The 20314-nt window shown below is 29.4% G+C and overlaps 1 protein-coding gene and 1 long non-coding RNA gene across 2 annotated transcripts in view; one reads left to right on the top strand and one right to left on the bottom strand.

The window, feature by feature from the left end:
- Positions 1-245: 245 nt before the first annotated feature.
- LOC129971514 (uncharacterized) overlaps positions 246-20314 on the top strand; it is an 82762-nt gene continuing 62693 nt past the window's right edge. Inside the window, exons 1-6 of the mRNA XM_056085347.1 lie at positions 246-1540; positions 4479-4531; positions 4632-4795; positions 12235-12300; positions 12733-12874; positions 13302-13419. The gene's annotated coding sequence lies outside the window, so the exon portion shown is untranslated. The remainder of the gene's footprint in view (positions 1541-4478; positions 4532-4631; positions 4796-12234; positions 12301-12732; positions 12875-13301; positions 13420-20314) is intronic.
- LOC129971515 (uncharacterized) overlaps positions 15169-20314 on the bottom strand; it is a 30073-nt gene continuing 24927 nt past the window's right edge. The window contains exon 3 of the long non-coding RNA XR_008784810.1: positions 15169-15267. This is a non-coding gene — a long non-coding RNA (uncharacterized LOC129971515). The remainder of the gene's footprint in view (positions 15268-20314) is intronic.

Genomic DNA, 20314 nt, shown 5'->3' with positions numbered 1-20314 from the left:
TCTTGGATGAATCATTCATCGAACTGTAACATACGAATATTTTTAAATTAATATTTTCCTTAAGATTTCTAGACAGCAGAGTTATATTAATTAAAGTAAGAATAAATAAAAATAATTTATGAATAATGAACAAAATATTACGGTTCTTTTTGACCTATAAAAGTTGGAATGTTTATTATTTATTCTTTAGATCATTACAGGTAAAACCGGATTAGTTCATTCTTACGAAAATTCAAACGGTGGAATCCTGTTGTTATGTGAACGTTCTGATATAAAATCTATTTTTAAAAATTCTTCCCTAGCTGTTTTGTGAAATAACTGATAAAATCATTTAAAATATCAATTATACTATTTCCTTGATTTATAGGGTGTTATTCTTGAAAAATTATTTCAAAGAATAACGGGGTGTATTGTGTTGAAGTGTAAAATTTCAAATGTACTATTTAATCTATAGTTATTTATATTAAATTAATTAGGTCTCTTAATGGAAAATAAATTTAGTGATTATGTTTAGTTAGGTTTTAATTACGTTTCTATAAACAATATTTGCGATCAAACATCCAGCCAGTACGGTCACATTTTTTTAATGTCACGGTTTATTCTGTTTTTAACTCTCATCCAATAATTCGTATGGAAAATAAATAAAATAAAATTGGTTGAATTTTAAACTACTTTTGAATAATTTTCCATTGAATATTGTTACTGTTATGTAATGGATCAGCTCGAAAATAAAATAACGTGTATTATTCATTATCGCTTTCTACTTATAAAAAAATCATAAACATTAAAAATATTATTGATCTTTTTGAATTCTCTTTGTATTTATATTTTTCACATTTATCCTACCATGCTGCAGTCATTTTTCAGGATTGCATACCTCATTTTTAGAATATTGAGAACTAATTTTTTTAAACATGTTCCTCTTAAATATAGAGTAAAATTTTAAGAACATTTGTGTGATGAATTTTATAAGAAATGTAAATAAAATAGACCTAATGGAAAAAAAGGTTTTGAATTATTTACACATTAAATTTAATGTGGAAAACAATTCCTGGTTATGGGCAAAATGTGTTTAAAAAAATTATATGCTATGAAAATAACATAACTAATGTAACTGTGATCTGAATATCATGCTTGATGGGTTTTTTTTCTTTCTTTTTTTGGTATATTCTGCCAATTTTTTTCCCCTTGAAGGATTTGCGACAGATTCCAAAATTTATTGTGATGATGGTTTGCATGCATCACTTGAGTAGGAATTGCTTTATAACTTTTCTATCAAACTGATTTTGATTATTTAAAATATAGAATAATTTAATTATGGAATTAGAATTCATTTATAGCTTCGAACATCATTCATTACTTCACATAACAGCTAGCTAATATAATATTTCATTAAATTACTCAATTGTTGCTGGATCACTGAACTAAATAGATTATTGAGTACAAAATAGATTACATTCCTAATGAATCCTGGAATGGTAATTAGAATTGAATACAAAAGTAATAATGTTCATTTGGATCTCTTTTCGAAAATATCTTGGTAAGTAGTTTTTAAAAAATTTATTTATGTACTCTTTTTAGCAATTTCATTTATCATTATTTTTTAAAATTCTGTCTATTTAAAGAGACAGTTAATGTTAATTACAATGAAATTGAAATTGAATTTTCTTTTTTTTCTTCTTCTGGATGTAGATTTTTTCAGTTTTTATTTTATTTAGGTTCCATTATCATTGCATCATACAAAATTTGGCATAAATAGCTCAATGACTAACAGTAGTAGGGAAATTTGATATTTGAAGCTGTAAACAAACTAATGGTACAGTGATAAATTAAACATTTCATATACTCTTCCAAATATATTTGATGAGTTAAGTTACTAAATACCTTGTGTTTAAAAGTAGAAGTAATTAATCCTTGTAAATGTATAACATTTGATATTAACTACTTGTATGTTAACTGCATGGTATTGGTGATCTTTAGGCTTAACTGCAAGTCAATGCCAAATGTAATGTAATGGACATATGAGACATTTGACATTTTTTTGTTATGATTAATTGTTGGTTGCAGTAAGCATGCCATCTTTGGTTATTTATCACTAGTATCCAGTTAACACACAAGTATTTGATATTATTGAATTGAACTGTATTCAGTATTCATAGAAAATATTGTCATTCTTATTTCATTCTTAACTTTACCCTAATATCCTACCTACAACTTATCAAATATGAATGTTATCTTTACGGAATGTTTTTCAAGGACCAGAGAAGTTATTTTTGGTTTATTTTGCTATTGCCTTCTATAATTATAACTTTAAAATCAACGAAAAAGGCATCTAATATAATAGTACAAATTATATGAACATTATTTTTTCATTATTTAATTGATGAATCAAATTATAGTGAATGTTTAAATGCAATCAATGCCCCATTCAGATGCAATTTTTTTAAAAATATAAAATCAGTGGTACGACTGGAGTTTAACCCCCTGCTTTGCGCAATTTTCAAAAATTGCTAACAACGGTCTTGCAAAATGTTCAAAAGCAAAGGAGCAGATGTCCAATCATAGTGCATAATAAAGATTGCCAGCTTTGGCGGGTTATCGCAACTTAGCGAAGAAGGGGGTTAAACTCCGGTTCAACCAAATCAGTATTAAAACATTCAAGTGATTTCAGCATCAGGGTTACAAACATTTTTTAAAGAATAGAATACATTTAGATGAATCAGAATCATGTAGCAATATTCAGTCAGAATGCTTGTCAAATGAGATTGATGGCATTGCATGTACACAAGATTCATTTCAAAATATTTTCTAAGAGAATCTTCATTTCAGCATTCCGTAGAAAGATTTAATGATTGTGATCAACAATATTATAAGTATCGATATTGTGTAGAGTGTGATCATTAACTAATAATATCTGAGTTAATATCGTCAAATTCAGAATTTAAATCCAAAATGTATTTTCATGTCAAAATTGTGAAAAAAGACTTTGATAATCAACTTAAATGTAACCTACACTTTGAGAAAACAATAAAAATTTTGCATAGAGAGATTTACCCTGTACATCTCTCCCCCCTCGCCCCCCCCCAAAAAAGAATGAGAATGTAAAAAAAAAGTGAATGCTTTCTAATTAAAAATATCGTACATTCTTTCCATGGAATTAAGAATTTCTTGGAGAATGCTTGTGAAACTTGTTTATGTGTGATGTTATCTGTACAACTTAGCAATACTTGGTGAATTTAACACTTTCTAGAAGTTTCTAACCATGTCGTTTAAACACATTGTATATCTCAAATAATCTTATCACCATCATCAAAAATGAAATAATTCATATTTTATTTTCATTGATAAATTGATGAATACAGAAAAGGAAACAAGAACACATTTCTGAAAATAAAAAAAATAAAAAACATTTTTAAATTGTTGAAGGAAATCTCAAAATTTATTTTACAAATTAAATCAAGATGACCTGGAAATTTATTTTTAAAAAAAATATGCCTTGATATATCAGGTTGTAACTTATTATTTCTTGATTGATTTTATACTAAATTTAATTATTGTAGTTTGTATGAAGGAGAACTCACTGAAAATTAGACACCCAATCATTTTTTCTTAATTATATTTACTTGCTCCCCCTTTTTTTTAATCGGTTTGTATTTTACTATATACTAGAATATTTTTGTATGTCAAATTTAGAGCTATTATTTTCTAGGACTGAAAGAATCATTCAACTGCTAAGAGTGTGTCTAAAATGTTCTGTAGCCAACAAAACGTCCCTCTTTTTATAAATATGATTTATTGATGGCTTTGTAAAATTTTTGATGACATATTGTTTGCTGTAAGTTTTGTGCCATAAATTAATGCTATTTTTTTTTAGTTGCATTGTTGTTGAACTTTTTGTGATTGGTAATGATAATTGAGATGCTGTAAATAATATTTTCTGACAGAAACATGTTCATGTACTTTTGACAAACATTTTTTTTTATTTTTCAATTTGCCAATGGAAATATTTTATATTTATTAATTTCTAGCTTCTATCATATGTAAAGATATAACTTTTTAAAATTTTGACCAAATTAAGCTAAATATTGGGAATTAAGAATTTGCTCGAAGTTGAATGGATTTAACTGTTAAGAACCCATTGTACAACAATTATTTAGAGAATTGCATTTTTCTTAACTGTTTTGAACAAGACTAGTAGTGAAAAAAAAGAAATTATTTTGTAATAAAATTTTTGCATTTGCGATTATCTCACGAAACTTGTTGAATTCTATCTCTAGAAAATTAATGATTATTTTTTTGTAAAATTTAACAAATTTGATCTGTGGAGCTGTCTTTTATAAAAAATTTAATGTAATTCGTGTTTTGTTTTAAAATTAAAAATCATTTTCAGTTCAACTTGAAATGAACATCATCTTCGAAGATCAAAATGAAAAAAGTATGGAATTTTAAACACTCATTAAATTATTCTTATTTTTAAGGAAAATTGCAGAAAAAAATTGCTTGGTATTACGGAAGCATTTTTGTGATTCAGGTAAGAAATTCATCAATTCAAATAAAACCTTTCATATTTAACTTAATACTGTTTGAGTAAATTCATTATTTAGTATTTTGAATTTTGGGTTATATTCTAGAAAAAAACCATATTCTTGGACAAAACCTTTATGCCTTTCAGTAAATACAATAGAGGAAGAAGGATTGAAATAATAATTCAAACTAATTTGAAATCTCTCATTGGAAGAATGAAAAGCAGTATTGGAATTTCTGAAAGAATAACATTTGCTTTTAGATAATTTTGGTAAGTAAAACAGCAAATAGTTGCTTAATAAATATATTTTTAAAAAAATTCTTTCATTGAAAATGAAGAAGGTCCTTTCTTTTTTTACTATTACAAATTAACAGTAAAAAAAAAATGACTGCTTGTGATCTCCTGGTAAGCCCTGTTTCTGTGATTAGATGGATCTCGCCATCCACTTTTCTAATCATGGAAAGGCAGAAGATACTTTGTTAAGGTAATGGGGTTTTATTGCATAGCGTCAGTAAAATGCTTGGAGATCAAGAACCGGTAAATTTGCTGATTGGTCCTTTGCATATCCCAACACTCTGTTATAGATTGCGAAGAGTGAATATACAGTTTAAATTAACAAGTTTTTAATAGTTGTATAGTTTCAAATAGTTATTTTTGCAGTGGAATAAAAAAAATTATTTATACAAAACAATTTATAAAATAGAACATTTTTATCAATTAAAATAACAATTCCTATTTATTATACATTCAGACATTTGTGCTGTGCAAATTAGTTTTATATGTCCTAATATTGTGATTTTATCATCATTGTTATTGTTTGTTAACTGGCTGTGTTTGGTGAGCAGCTTGCTCGCCCAGGATATTGATTTTTCTAACTGTTAAACTATCCATTAATACTGAATACATTTATTAAAATTTCACCTTCTTATTTAATAAGACTGAAACATATGTGAATAGAATCAGTCTAAAAAACTATTGCTTGCTCAAATTATTATTACAGATCATATGTTATCATTAACATGTCTGATGCAGTAATTTTATGAAATAATGGATGTTATGCTTTAATGATTACTTGTCTAGCAACAGTTAAGCACTTTTTTTGCTCTGTTAAATAGTTTGATGTAAATTTTTTTGACACCAAAATTTGATTTCATTTATATTATTTTCCTCAAACTGAATGAAGATTTTGTTGATAGTGAAATCTCTTCTACACATTGTATTTAATATTTTGCAGCTTCATTAATTAACTAAATAAAGCATTAATTTTTTTCCTATGAAAATGAATTTTTATGACACAAAGGCAATGAAAAAACATTTTTCAGATGAGACATTTTATTTTGGATCGGTTTATTTTATTGCTTCACTGTATTATTATTTCACTGATTTTATTTTAAATCTCTTTAAATGTATAAAATAACATGAAAGCTGGGATCAAATGTGGAGAAACATCTTTTAAAAGTTTTTTGAGGTTATTGTATAAAGAGAAAAAAAAATCATTTAAATTTATTAAATCGCAAAATTTGCAAATCTAGCTTTTGTTCAAAAAATTTAGAGCAATATCTTTTTTTGATACAACAGACCCAAAAATTTCGAAAAAGGAGCTCCACATTTAATCCGAGCTTTCATGTGATGTTGTATGTTTAAAATTATTTTATTACTTTTGTAGTTTTTGTAAATATAAGATTTGTCATGTTCAGTATAATTGTTATATTATTATTATTTTCTTTACAAGGACCTCAGTTGATCTAGTAATCAGTTGAATAATTGCTTGTATTTTCTTAACTAAATATTATTTTTAATCTTTTCTCCTTGGTAATTGCCTTGTGTTTTAATAGATCACAGAAAATTACTTGTTACTGTATAATAATTTTTAATAGCATTGTATCAGAAAAATGACTTGAAATTGTTTTTATTTTTTGTGAAAATATTGTGTATAGTGACACTCTCAGGAAAATTTTTATTTCAATTGTGCACTGAATGCATTGCAATCAAATATATGGGTCATTCTCCAAAAACAGGGTATTTTTAGATGTCAATTTAAAGAAAAAAAAATTCTTTTAAATATTTTTTTAAATATTTTTTAAATAATCCCTGCATGGTTCTTAATACATTCCAGCTTATGGCCGAGATCACTAACAAATATTTTTCATGGAAAAAATTATTTTTGTTTTCATTGCCCACGGAGTTGATGTATCAGGACATGGAGTTGACACACAATGGAATATTGTGGAAATATAGGTTTTAAATATGAAACTAAGCATCTTTAAACATCACTTTCAATGGAATCAAATGTCTTAACTAAAATTCACACTATAGAGTTTAATGGAAAAAAAAAATACTACAGTACAATTTAAACATAGAAAAGAAACTTTATTAGAAAATGGATACTTCAATATCGAAAAAAAAAGCACTTTTTAAAAACAATTTATTCTAAATTAGGAAAAGTTTTAAAATCCAAGTCATTAAACAGATATGTATGTCGACGGGTAAGCATAGGGTCACTAAGAACTTGTTTTATATCTCTAGAGTGAACCCAGAATAAGTCTCTGCAATATGGAAACGAAAAGGTATTGTCTGTATTTTTTGTCATGAAGTCACCATAATACATTTTACCACCACCCTCTTGGCAGTCATTTTCTTCTAAAATCATTCCAACAAAGTGATGAGTTTTTTTCCGACCCATGAATTCTGCAACCACATATGTATTTATTAGGCTGTCTTCTGTCATAACTAATTTAATTGCATTACACTCCCCTGTTTTTTGCATTTTGCAAGGAATATCCTCATTCCATTCTTCATCTGTGTCAGAGTAGACATCACTGACTTTCAATTTCTTTGAAGAGGATTTCTTCTGATTAATGTTGGTGGAACATCCAGGTTGATGTGGAGATATTTGTATTGTTAGGACTCCTTTATCATAACCGTGAGAACAAATATCAGTCGGTATACACTGAAAGCAGCTTAATCGTCTGAAATGCAGAACATTAGGCTTTGCTCTGGCCCACAAAACTTGGTGCACTTTCATTGTTCCTATGAATCTTTCTCCCTCTTCTTTTAGGTTTTCATGAAGTGTACTGAATTCATATTCTTTTATGGGTATTATTTCGATACTTTTAAGATTTTTCTGTAGTTCAGAAACAAATTGATTGAAGCATGAGATGTCTTTTCCCCTGGCCACTAGTGCATCAGCAGTACGCTTCAAAGTCCCCCTGAGTCCATCTGGTGCACCTTTCCCATGCCCTACTTCACTATAATTCCAGGTTATTTCCTTCACAGATAAGAGGACAGATGGTAAATGAGTGGCAATTAAGTAAAACATCTTTCGATTGCGATATTGTGTACTTGGTCCATCGCTGAGAAAATGAACAGTTTTTAAGTTAGGAACAAGGGTTTTAACAATTTTAAGTACTGGACTCAAGTGGGTACAGATAGCAATAGGATCATGTTTAAGTTTTCTGATAAGGTACAGAATGACTTGGTAAGTATTGTAGTAGATGATTCATTTCTATAGTAAACTACAACTGTGTGGATGCTTACTTGTTGGCGTGAACCACCGAAATGAAATGCCTGGATTTCCCTTGAGTATTTACATTCATAATTTTCAGAGAAATCCATATGGATTAACACTTCCTGGGGTTTCAATTGATCTTTTATATTCTTCATTTCTCTCTGCTGGTGTAAAATATTAGCAATATGAAGCATGAACTTTGGCATTTCTGATTGCAGGGCATGAACCAGTTCTGCTGCAGAACAGTTAATCTGATCTTTAGAGTGTTTTTTAACAGTTTTAGGAATTCCTTTGGCTACAATATTAACTTTTTTCAAAACCCATTTCTCATACGATATTGTGTCTTCTTCTGAATATTCCAAGAACTTAATCATCTTGATTTTACATTCATTGCAGTTCCTCTCTAAACATTTTTCAATATTGTCTTTAGTATTACAGCACAAACTTTTATAAAGTTCATCTGGGGATCTCTCAGAAATAATGTTCAGCTGCTTTAATGCAATCACCATCAGTTTCATGTTCTCATGAAGGCTGCATAAACATGAGTCTCGCTTACCGACTTTTTTCTGGACACACCAGAATGGACGAAGTTTGCAAAATGTACTGTAATGTATAAAGTATTGTGTAAACTTCCTGGAGAAATTCTTGTGAAGATTTTGTAAACTATCATTCAAGTAGCGTTTTTGTTTCTTCACTCCTTTTCTACTAATTGTATCTTTCTTACCAGGACATAATGTGCTGCAAGAATCATCTTCCAAAAAATTCTGAATATCTTGTTTAATCAGCTCTAATTTGACTTGACTCGTGGTTTTTTCTTTACCATCCGTACTTTTAAGATTTTTTAATTTAAATATTTTTTTTAATTCATTAAGGCACTTATATTTTTTCATAATTTTTCCAGCTACATAACAGAGAAAAGATTTTCTAGGTTCTTTCTTATTGCGTGTTTTTTGAAAATTATCAGTCATCTGGGAAATGATTGCTTCACTAAAAATCAGTTTCCTTTTTATAGGAGACGATACCTTCACACCTTTTACCAATTTCTTGACTTTTGTGCTTGGTGTATCATCTTTCCTTTCATTTTTCTTTCCCTTTTCCCTATAATATCTACTTTTATACTTGCTATATTTTGCTTTGTACGCTTTTAATTCTTCCTCTAGTTTTTTTATTTTCCTGTAAGCGGCTGATCTGCTTCTTTTTACTTTTTTCCTACCGCTTTCTTTTCTAGATTTTCCAGAAGTGTAAGAATTAATAGGTGTTTCAGAACTTGCACACTGTGACTGTGCACTTGAGAAATTGTCTTGAGGTTCAGTAGATTCATTTAGGACTAATGGTAATGCAGGGCTAGAAGGAGGGCTGTCCACACTTAATATCACTAATTGTTCATTCTTTTTGGCTGCTCGGTATTTCCTTGAACATGCTTTCCAACTTTTTCGTTTGGCTCTTTGCTCTCGGACTGATGTCATTTCATGAATAGATTTTATTTTGCCGGCTTCTTTTCGAGCATGATACCGTTCACGTTCTTTTTTCTTTGCTTCTTCATATAACTTGGGGTCACTTTTAATACGTTCTCGTCTTTTTCTCTCGCATTCCCTTTTCTGTTTCTGCCTTGCTAATTTGTTCTTCTCACATTCTTTCTTGGTTTTGGCCATATCTAAAATTTAAAAATAAAAAGTTTCTTTTATTATCATATTTGCTTAATGTAACTTTTTTTAAAAAATAAACTTATCATAACATTAACAACTATCTACTAGGTATACAACTTTAAAATCAAATAGGCCTATTACTAGTTACATCTCTATCCATTATCATTATCATAGTTATTTTTTTTAATTGGGTGAAAAATCATGCATTGTCATCAAATTTAGGCCTATCTCTATGTTTGGCACCTAGCATTTTTTTAAAAAGTTATGGTGAAACCACACCAATAAAATGGTAATCTATATTGTTTGCTTAAATATCGTATAATTATGGTTATATATTTATTATTGTAAAAGAAACTTAAATTCATAGTTAAGCCTAATTACTCCATGGACAAAGCATCAACTCCATGGGCAAAGTTGTCCACAGAGTGCCCATGGAGATGATGAAATTACATTTTTAGTGTAAGTTAAAGAACAGTTTTAATGATACAAAATAATTTTAAAGTTTTTTATGTCTTTTCATCAAGTACATTTAACATGCTTTAAAAAAACATACTACAATTCACATCTTATAGCTTTTATAGAAGTCATGGAGTTGATAACCAATAAACATACTCACCTAGAATTGAAACTTTCTTTTTTTCCTGTGTACAAACAAAGCTTAATTCAAATCTGCATTCAATTCAGAGGCATACAAAATGGCTGCCTCTCTTCAACAACACTTGAAAAAAATGAGTAGTGTTGCCACATGAAAGAAATTTTCTAAAAAATATCTGTCCATGGAGGTGATGCTTGAACCTGGTTGCAAACTTTAGATGAATAAAACTTTCTGAATATACCAGATTTATTATAATTTCAAAACACAGCAATATTTTTTAATGCATAATTGTTTAATTAAACTTAAATAAAATATAAAATTTCATGTAGTTTTAATAATATATCCACATATTTAAGTAAACTATGGGTTGGTTGCAGTCCATGGAGTTGATTTTTCTTACATATTTGGATTTTTATCTCACAGAAAAATTTTTCAATAAATTTTCAATTTTAGGAAACTAATTAGTACCCATCTAAAATTATGTAGTACAATTTGCTCTGTGGATATTATATTAACAGTATAGTTAATATTCTTGAGTTTCAAGAATGTGCCCGAATTTGGAGAATGACCCTCACATAAATATATCATCAAAATATTGATAGAAGATTAAAATACTTATTATAATAATTTGGATAAATTTATTCTAGTTCATGTTTAAATGAACTAGTCCCCCCCCACCTTTTAGCAAAGAGAAATAAACGTTCTACTTTCATGTTGCTTACTAATGTCTTTCATGCTTGGATTAGTAATTAAATTAGATTAGAAAAAAAAAATTGCTTAATATTTAAATGCAAAATGTTCTGTTTTCAGCTTTCAAATTTCTCATATCATTCTAACATTACATTTATCTTCAAAATCGTGCAAAATATAATTTAATGTTTTGAAGTTGGCTTTCAACCACATTCAAACAAACCTGAATATTGAACACTTGAATTAAATAATGTTGTCCATTTCTTTGGAAGTAATAATGACAAACTGAATATGTGCAATGTTCAGTACAAATTGTCTTAATTAAAGTTTGAAAACAAGAAATTTGAAAAATTTTAAAACAAATTTGGATTAACAGCAAAATTCCATAAGATCAATTATTTTTATTCATAAAGATAAGTTTCATCTGATAGAATACTTTTGTATTTGTTGATATTTATAAATATTTTAAATTTTTACATTATTAATATTTTTGAATATTTTAAACTTCTCATTCCTTTGCTCTGCCAATTATTTTCTAAGCTTTATGATTTGTGTACAATCTTTCAATTGCTAATTAAAAATAAAGTTGGTTGAAAGTATTATTATACTTCACTGTATGAGATTATTTGTAAATTAGATGCCGTAGAGATATTTATTTTTACACCAATATTCATCAATTGAATTGTCATTTTTATTGTCTCATAAAGGTTGACAAAAAGTGGTTTGTAAGACTTTATATACTTGGACATTAGTGCTAGATAAATTCTGTGAAGAAATACTGCCAGAGTAATGCCTTATTTCCAAAAGTAATTCACACACTCAAAAAATGAACAGATATAAAAGTGCCAGTTTACTGACTAAGAATATCATGCAAATCAGATCAATGACCCAGAAAATGGAACAAAACATATCCAAACTGTATTTATAAGCAGGAAGACATGTTTCTTATGCAATACATGACCTTACATTATCACTGAATATCAAGAGTATAAGGTCTGCCTACTGATAGCAAATAAATTAGTTTTTTTTTAAAGACACACTTATACTTTTATCATGTAAGTGTGTCTTTTGCAGAACACTTAATGTAATTTCAATCTTAAAAATGTGAAGCTGAAATGCTGACTCTAGATTTGATCAAATATTTCTAGCAGTAAATCTTTTGCCATAAATTAATGGCAATTGTGTTTCGGAGTTTGCATCTGTGTTTTTGTGCAAATTTTTGTTGTCTTTTCTTGCCTCCTGTTTCTATTAATAAAATTCTCATTATTAGAAACATGAATGCAGTTCATTGAAATTCAATGGAGGATTACTTGTATTGCTGAAAGAAACCTGAATGGTAATTTCTGACAGTTACTTTAAGGTTATATCTGTAGACCAAAAACTCCATGTCAAATAAAAGTGGTTGCCTTTTAGATAAATTTTACTGTATAGTATTATTTCTTAAAGAATTAAAATATCAAAATCTAATAATTATATTTGGGTTCCTTGCCATGGTTCAAATTAATGATGCTTTAATTTTTTTTCAAAATTTGAATAATTATTGGTTAATTAATTATAACAATTGAAATTTGTTAATAATTCACCAGTGCATGTTAAATTTTTAAAGAAAGCAATTAGATTAGATAAAAAGGAAAAATGTAGCTGTCCTATAAATTGATGCTGTAAACTAATAGGCTAAAGAATCAAATTCTTTAATTATTATCTTATTATTAATTTCTATCTTATAATAAAAAATATAGGTTTTTAAAATATATATATTTTTTTGTAGGTGGATGCAATTCAGACTTCTAAAAATAAAGTCCATAAACTGTTGATCTTTTTTATTGAATATTCAGCAGGCATGAAAGTATTATATGAAGGGAACAAAATTGTATGCTCACAGAAGTTACAATGCAAGTATACGTTTTCAGGTAAATATCAACATGCAAAAATCATTGCAAAAAATATTATGCTCACATGTGTTTTCAGGATAAATACCAATTTTCAGAAATAATCATTGCTGTTTCCAAATATGTTGTTTAGATATATATTTGGTGCATACCAATTAGTTTAATTAGACCTTCAAATCAATTTGACTTCTGCAACAGAAAGAAAGGAAGCAATGGACTATTGCCAAAGTGAGATCTTGTCACACTTTTTATTAACAGCATACAAAAGTACTTCAGAAGTTTTTATTTCTCTCTATTTCAATTGAATTAAAATCGTAATATAAAATATAAATTGGAAATATAACAAGACTCTTAATATTTTATAGATACATTAAATTTTATAAACTTCATTAAATGTTGCTTTTCATATCAAAAATTTACTGCTTTAATATTGCTTTTACATGTGCAGGGATATTTTCCTAAAGGCACCTACATATGAAATAGTTTCTGCAGATTCTTCTCACAACCACCCATGAGTCAGCTGAGTGCAAATGCTACTGGCAGGTGGTACTCTACTTGTTCCTAAGGTATGCGATGGAATTAAATATTCTTTACTTTTCACCTTTCACAATAGCTTCAACTAAAATTAAATATCAATAAATTTTAAGAATTTTTTTCTTAACTAAAATATACTATAGTCTTAAAATAATGATTAACTATGATTAAAAAAACTAGTTTGCTATACTAATTTTTCATGTAAGAACTGTAGCATTTTATTTGTGCTTATGTTTGATATTTTGATGACTTGCTTGTTTGAAAGGATTTGAATTTCTACCCCCCCTCCCCTCCCCTCCCAAAAAACACCTGACAAAACTGTTTTAATTAAGTTGATAAAAATATACACTGAGAAATAATAATGCAATCACTGATTTCAGTGCCATATTCAAAACAAGGTAAATAACAAATTTTTGTATTTGTTAATCTAACTTCTAAAATAACACAGCTGTCAATTCTTCTGGTTCTGGTATAGGGTTATAAAATGAGATTACTGTTCTTTTATTATTTATACTTACTCTGTAGAATTTAGCCATTCATTCTGGTAAATATTGTTACTTTCAAAACAATTTTTGACTGTAAAAAAATTAGCTGAAAGTTGCAAAGAAGGAACTCACGGTACCAAAAATAAGTTTGCAAATCTCATTTCTTTGAATAGTCAGAAAGTTTCTGTTTAATACAAGGAATGGTTTATAGCCAAGAATATTGTATTCTCATGACTCTCACTAGCACAGCATTATCATTTCCCCCCTCATTTTATAGAAATGATGCATTTACAAATAGAAGTTCTAGAATATATTATCTGTTGATGAATATATTATCTGTTGATGATTATATATTTGAGTTGCTACTAGCTATAGAAGCATTCATTATTTTATTGAAATTTGGCAGAAAACTAAAGTTTGACTCATGTTTGGATTAATTTCCAGATACTCACAGATAAACAAAGATATGTTGATAAAATTTTAACATTACCTAAGTTTATCCTCTTTGATAAACCAAGGGTATCAAAAATTGCTTCTGTAATTTTTTCAAAATCTTGCTTTTGATATTGGATAACTTTTGATGTTTCCGAAAGTTCAGACCGACAGACGACCAACCCCTTGTTGGATTTCACTCAATTTTGTTTGACGTTTATATAAAAATCTGTATGATCTGAAAAATCTGTTAAATTTGTGTCTGTTTTATCCATCTAGCTCTCTTCGTTTTATAGTTATCGTGTTGACTTATTTATGAATAGCTGGACAGACAGACTTCCTCTGAACTGATTTTGTTCAAAATTTGGTAGGCTGAAAACCAAATATGTAGATTTCTTTGTACCTAATTTCATCCATCTAGCTGAAAGTATTTATTAGATATCTTTGTCACAGACAGACGGACATTTTTCAAAAATCTTTAACTCAGGGAGGTCTAAAACGTGGAGTTTCGTCAAAATTTCGAGTTCGAATTTTTTTGACGATTTCTATACTTTGTCTATATTTCGTATACTAGAAAGTAATAATAGTTACCGGATAGTAGATAAGTCTTATGCGCTCCTATTTGCCGCGATTAAAACTCCTATAAACAGCACAGGTCAGGAATTAAAGAAAGGATCTTCTCGACTTCGAAGCAATTAGGCAATGAGTAATTCATTTCAGAAATCTGCCTTAATAAGCGATGATTACATGAATAAGAAATAAAAATTTCTTCCTCATACGCGGAATCACAGATCTCGTAATTCGTCCGCAACATAGCCTCCTAAGAGAACAAAAAGTTATTGCTTTTGTTTTAAATAAATTTACAGCATTGCTTTCTTCACATATAATAAAGCTGGCAATGAGAACGGGATATTCGAGGAGTAGCTGTGCTCAGGATCCGTAACTTCCTACATCTGAAAAAAACTTAAAAGAAATTAACAAATGTACATGTTTTTAATTAAAAGAATAATTAGTCCCTAATTAATGGGTTGACTTAAAGTGAAAAGTTATGATAATCTATACTTATATAAAGCTCAATGTGTGTGTGTGTGTGTGTGTGTGTGTGTGTGTGTGTGTGTGTGTGTGTGTGTGTGTGTGTGTGTGTGTGTGTGTGTGTGTGTGTTGGCGCTCTACAGGTCAGACCGTTTGACCTACAGCTACCAAATTTGGTACATGTATACCTTAGAGATCGGGAATGTGCACCTGGGGTCCCTTTTTTTGAATTTTTAATTAGAATTTTAATTATTAATTAAAAACTAACTTTCCCGCCAAAAAATCTTTTCATTTTCCCCAACGCAAATGAGGCTAAGTTGGTTTCAGTTTTTTCCCCCGACAGTAATGAGGCTAGGGTTAACATTTTTCGGCCGATTATTTCAAACGATTCTGTTTATTTTCTTAATGTTTGATGCATTTAAAATTAATCATTGTTAATGAATCCATGTTTCAGATTCATTCTGAAGTACTTTTGAATTAAAATAACACAGAATAAAGGAAATTAAAAATGTCTAATCTGCATAGCGTTACGCCAACTGGTTAGTTGCATGCTTTTGTAATTAAATTGTATTTATGTTAGTTATATATTCTTTGTGATGCTTATAGTTTTAAGTACATCGTTTTTTAAATAGTTTTTTTAAACCTGTTTTCGACCAATTATTTTAAACGATTCATTTTATTTTCTTAGTGTTTGATGCATTTAAAATTAAACATTATTAATTAATCGATCAGTTCATGATGAATTTGAGTAAATTTTGTTGAAAAATTCTTCAGATATTACATATGTTACCGTTAAAGTATATAATGCAGTTATTTCATAGAATACCTAGTTATTCCATGAAATAACTGATCGTCTCCGTTAAAGTGTGTAATATGTTATTAATTTGACACTTTAACTAGTTATTCTATGAAATAACTAGGTATTCTATAAATTAACTAATGAGAGGCAGTTAAAGTGTAAAATAAACAATTTATCTAAAATGAAATTAAACTAATGATAGACAATTAAAATGAAAAAGAAACAATTTATCTAATTTATGCAGCGTATAAATGGTATTTATGGAAACGTACCATAAAATCATTTGTTACAACAAGGATTACTAAAATGACACTTGGAATTACAAAGAACGTTATTTCTAAAACAAAAGCATTTTTTATTTCTAAAACAAACAAAAACATAAATGCAGTAGGGGTGGAAGGTAAATGTATTTGTCGTGCGAGATATATGATATAGATTATTTTACACTTTAACGGGCTGCAGATCGTTATTCTATGAAATAACTAGTTAAACCATGAAATACAAGAGAGTTTTACACTTTAACGGACACGATCAGTTATTTCATGGAATAACTAGGTATTCTATAAAATAACGGATTTCATACTTTAACGGTAACACATACATTAAGAAAGATATTCTTTAGTGCCCATAAAGTTTAAACGCTCAGTGACTCTGTTATCAGTAATCATATTATAAAAAAATGCTTTGTTTCAGTAAAAAATATTATTATATTAATTGCAGATTAATTCTTTCCACTTGAATTTAAAGCATAAATTCTACGAGAGCTAACAGAAAATTAGATAGATACATATTACGTTATGACTGAAGGCCTGTATAATATTATGAGTGAATTATATGACTATCAAAATTTGAAGTTTTAAAATATTTTGATGAAGAATCTATTAAAGTAGGAATTGCGTAAAATATTTAATTATTAAAATTTAAACGGACATTAAGGTTGGCGAACCGGCTGGTCGCCAAAGGCGATTAGTACTAAATAAAGTGAGGAAAAGACAGACAGAGATTCTACTTCCATACTTCCTCATGTCGTGTTTGAGTCAGACGGCCCCCAAAAAGTTGAGCTAGCCCTAGGCCATCAGTGCATTAATGATCATGGGCTTCTTTTAAATAGAGTCTTGCTGATCCAAGCGAGCTTCACTGTTTCCACTAGTGTTGGGTAATCTTTAAGAACTGCGCTTATCGTCTTCAGATTCCATACTTTCTTTGTTAGATTTGTTAGAAAGAAATTGTTAGATTTGTTAGAAAGTGTTAGATTTGAAACCAGACGAATATACCTTCTTTTTGATTTTCTTTTCTGGGTAGCCGCCTTTATTTTCTTTGGGCTTCAAAGTCGTATGGCTATTGTGGGTTCTTGTCTTCTAGCTGCTTAGACTTATTTCTATCTGGTTTTCTGTTGTTGTTTATGATGAGATCTTTTGCATCTTTTTGTTGATACTAGACATCCCGTTTCGTGAAAGTTTATTCAAACAGTTTTAGGATTTTTTTTCTTTGACGTTGCAATTTCTGGTTGCATGCTGTCCGTTATACTTTATATAGCGCTGACTGCAATTGCAGTTTGAGGCACCGTGGAAAAATTCTGCACATTGATAGCATGTAGTGGCTTCGGTACACCTCCTATGTGGCTCTGTTTTTACCTTCAGGCAGAGCAATACTTTGACGTTGTTGATGCTCTGGAAGTAATATTCTTCTTCTTTCATTCGCAGGTATTTCATTATTTGTGTCCTTTCATCTGGATTTTGGGGCATTTTTGATGGATCTCTTACAGAGTTCTACAGTAATTAGCGGTATTTTTCAGGTTATTTGCTGAGGGGATGGGACTGCTTCCTTGTCACCTCCGTTTATTCTTCTTGGACCCAAATTTATTCTAGGTGATGGTCTCTAGTTTTTGTTAGGTTCTTTTCTTTTAGCCATTTTTACTTTCGGGCTTTTTCGAGGTCTCCATTTTCTTGTTTTTGTTCCTGTAACCCGGGAACGAGATTTTTGTTTTAGTAAGTTATTACCGAGCTTCTGGGTGATGAAATGAATGTTTGTATCTCTCTGTGTATCCGTCAATGAAAGATCGTCCCGAAACGTCCGGAATTCATCGAATCTGGCTTGCACGGGAGATCGTTTTCCCCATGTGTTGATTGACTTGTGGGGTCAGTCATCACATATCCTTCCTCTTCCACAGCTGCGGTAAGAAATCCGAAATTTGCCTCCGAGCAGAATTCCGTACAGACGAAATACGAATGCACTTAATGAATATTAATTTTGCGGTCTGTTCTTTTAATATATCAGATCAAATCGACCTAATTATCGGAACAGATAATTTTTTTTTTCTATTTTATTACTTGGTCAGGCTGATATACAAAACAAATTAATCACACAGAATTCCATTTTTGGTTGTTTGATTTTCGGCAGACTGCTAAATGGTAATAACGGCCCAGATACTGCACTGCATTTCGTATCAATATTTACGAGTCGATTATGAACTCAAGCGATTCTGGGACATGGAAGAAATCACACTAATATAAATTTATACTCTCACACCTGAAGAACAATTTTGTGAAACGATTCAGATTATCGGTTTTTGGTTAAACTTTGATTTATCGCCTATCAATTTAGATGATTCAAAACCCGCAGCGTTTTCTCGTTTAATTTCAATAAAAAAATTTAAAAGCAACCGAGAATTTGAAGAATATTTTAAAAATTTCATGTATGAATGTGAGCAGTTAAGTCGTATGTTATTAATAATTTTGGAGCCTTCAGAAAAAATTTGATTACCTATTACATTACGCAGTTGTGTGCTTTCGGGTTGCCCGTGTTATCTTTGATGGTTCATCAGGACTGAAAATAATTAATCGTTGAATTCTGTTCTGTACATGAGCTCAAATTTATAAAGTGATCTTTTACAGAGACTCTTGAGTTTCCAATTTCCTAAAGTAGTTTTTACTGCCGATTAATGTAATTTGTATTGTCTAGTATTTATATATACTTGAAGATCAAGATTTTCAGAGAATTCTCTGAAGATAATATTCCACTGACCAAATTCGAGAATATAAATTAAATACTGTTTCTTTTTTGCATTATTTTCGGCTACGAGATGGCTTAAACAAATCTTTCTCGATTTCATTACCAATACTGCAATAACTAAGATTTGCCACGAAGCTTTTTAGATGGACGATGTAAGATTTGGATCTAATACGGTTAAAGAGGTTAAATTCATTTGTAAAAGACTCTCTTCACTTCTGCAGTTTTATGACTTCTTAAAAAATGAAATCCAAATTCACCTGAAATTTTAGATGAGTTCTAGAAAACTATTCTTAAAATACTAATTTCGTGACAACGGCGGATAAAACTTCTAAATTTTTTTTTTTTTTGGAACAATTTGATACGTTTAACTTTGAGTTAGCGTTGAATCTCACACCGCTATTCACAAAAAGACGAATTTTTTTTCGAATCCACACGTATCTTTGATCTATTGTCACCTTGCACTATATCGACCATGATAGTTTATCAAAAACTATGGTTTGTAAAAGGTGATTGGGATTCTCATATTCCTTCACAGTTCGCAAATGAATGGATTACATTCCAATCAACATTTAAACAAATAAGTGGAATTAAAATTCCACTATAGGTAATGTGGTTACATCCATTTCAGATAATATCATTCATAAAGATTTGCTGATGCCTTATCTCTTTCTTAAGTAGATGTCATTTATTGTAACCAAGGAACCCAAGAAACCAATTTATTGTAACCGAATAACCAAGGAAATAAAGTTAGCGTAAATCGCTTAGTCTATAAGACTATAGTTCGACTCATCATGCAAGTGCCCTAACTGCGATTATAGCTTTGTGTCGCTCATCTTTTGGCTTATTTATTTCGCACAATTTTAAAAATTTTAAAACAATATAAATTTGAAATTTTCGCATGGACTTATTCTAATGTTGTCCTTTCCTTGCTTTCAGCCCTTTCCCGCAAATGAAAGATCTTTTGTTGCTGACAGAATTTCTGAAATTCTTGATATTCTGCCATCTAGGCATTGGAAACATGCCCGAAGAAAGTTCTGCGGATATTGCTTCACGAAGTATTGATGATGTGCTCTTACTAATGTGTAGCCATTGTGGTCAATCTTTCCTGTCTGTCTTCAGTTTCATAAAAAATTGACCGAAATGACAGATCCAGAAAATGAAAGTAAT

Source organism: Argiope bruennichi, chromosome 6 (assembly GCF_947563725.1).
Source record: "Argiope bruennichi chromosome 6, qqArgBrue1.1, whole genome shotgun sequence".
NCBI lineage: Eukaryota > Metazoa > Arthropoda > Arachnida > Araneae > Araneidae > Argiope > Argiope bruennichi.
The sequence above is the reverse complement of the archived record's forward strand: the minus strand, read 5'-3'. Positions and strand labels throughout refer to the sequence as shown.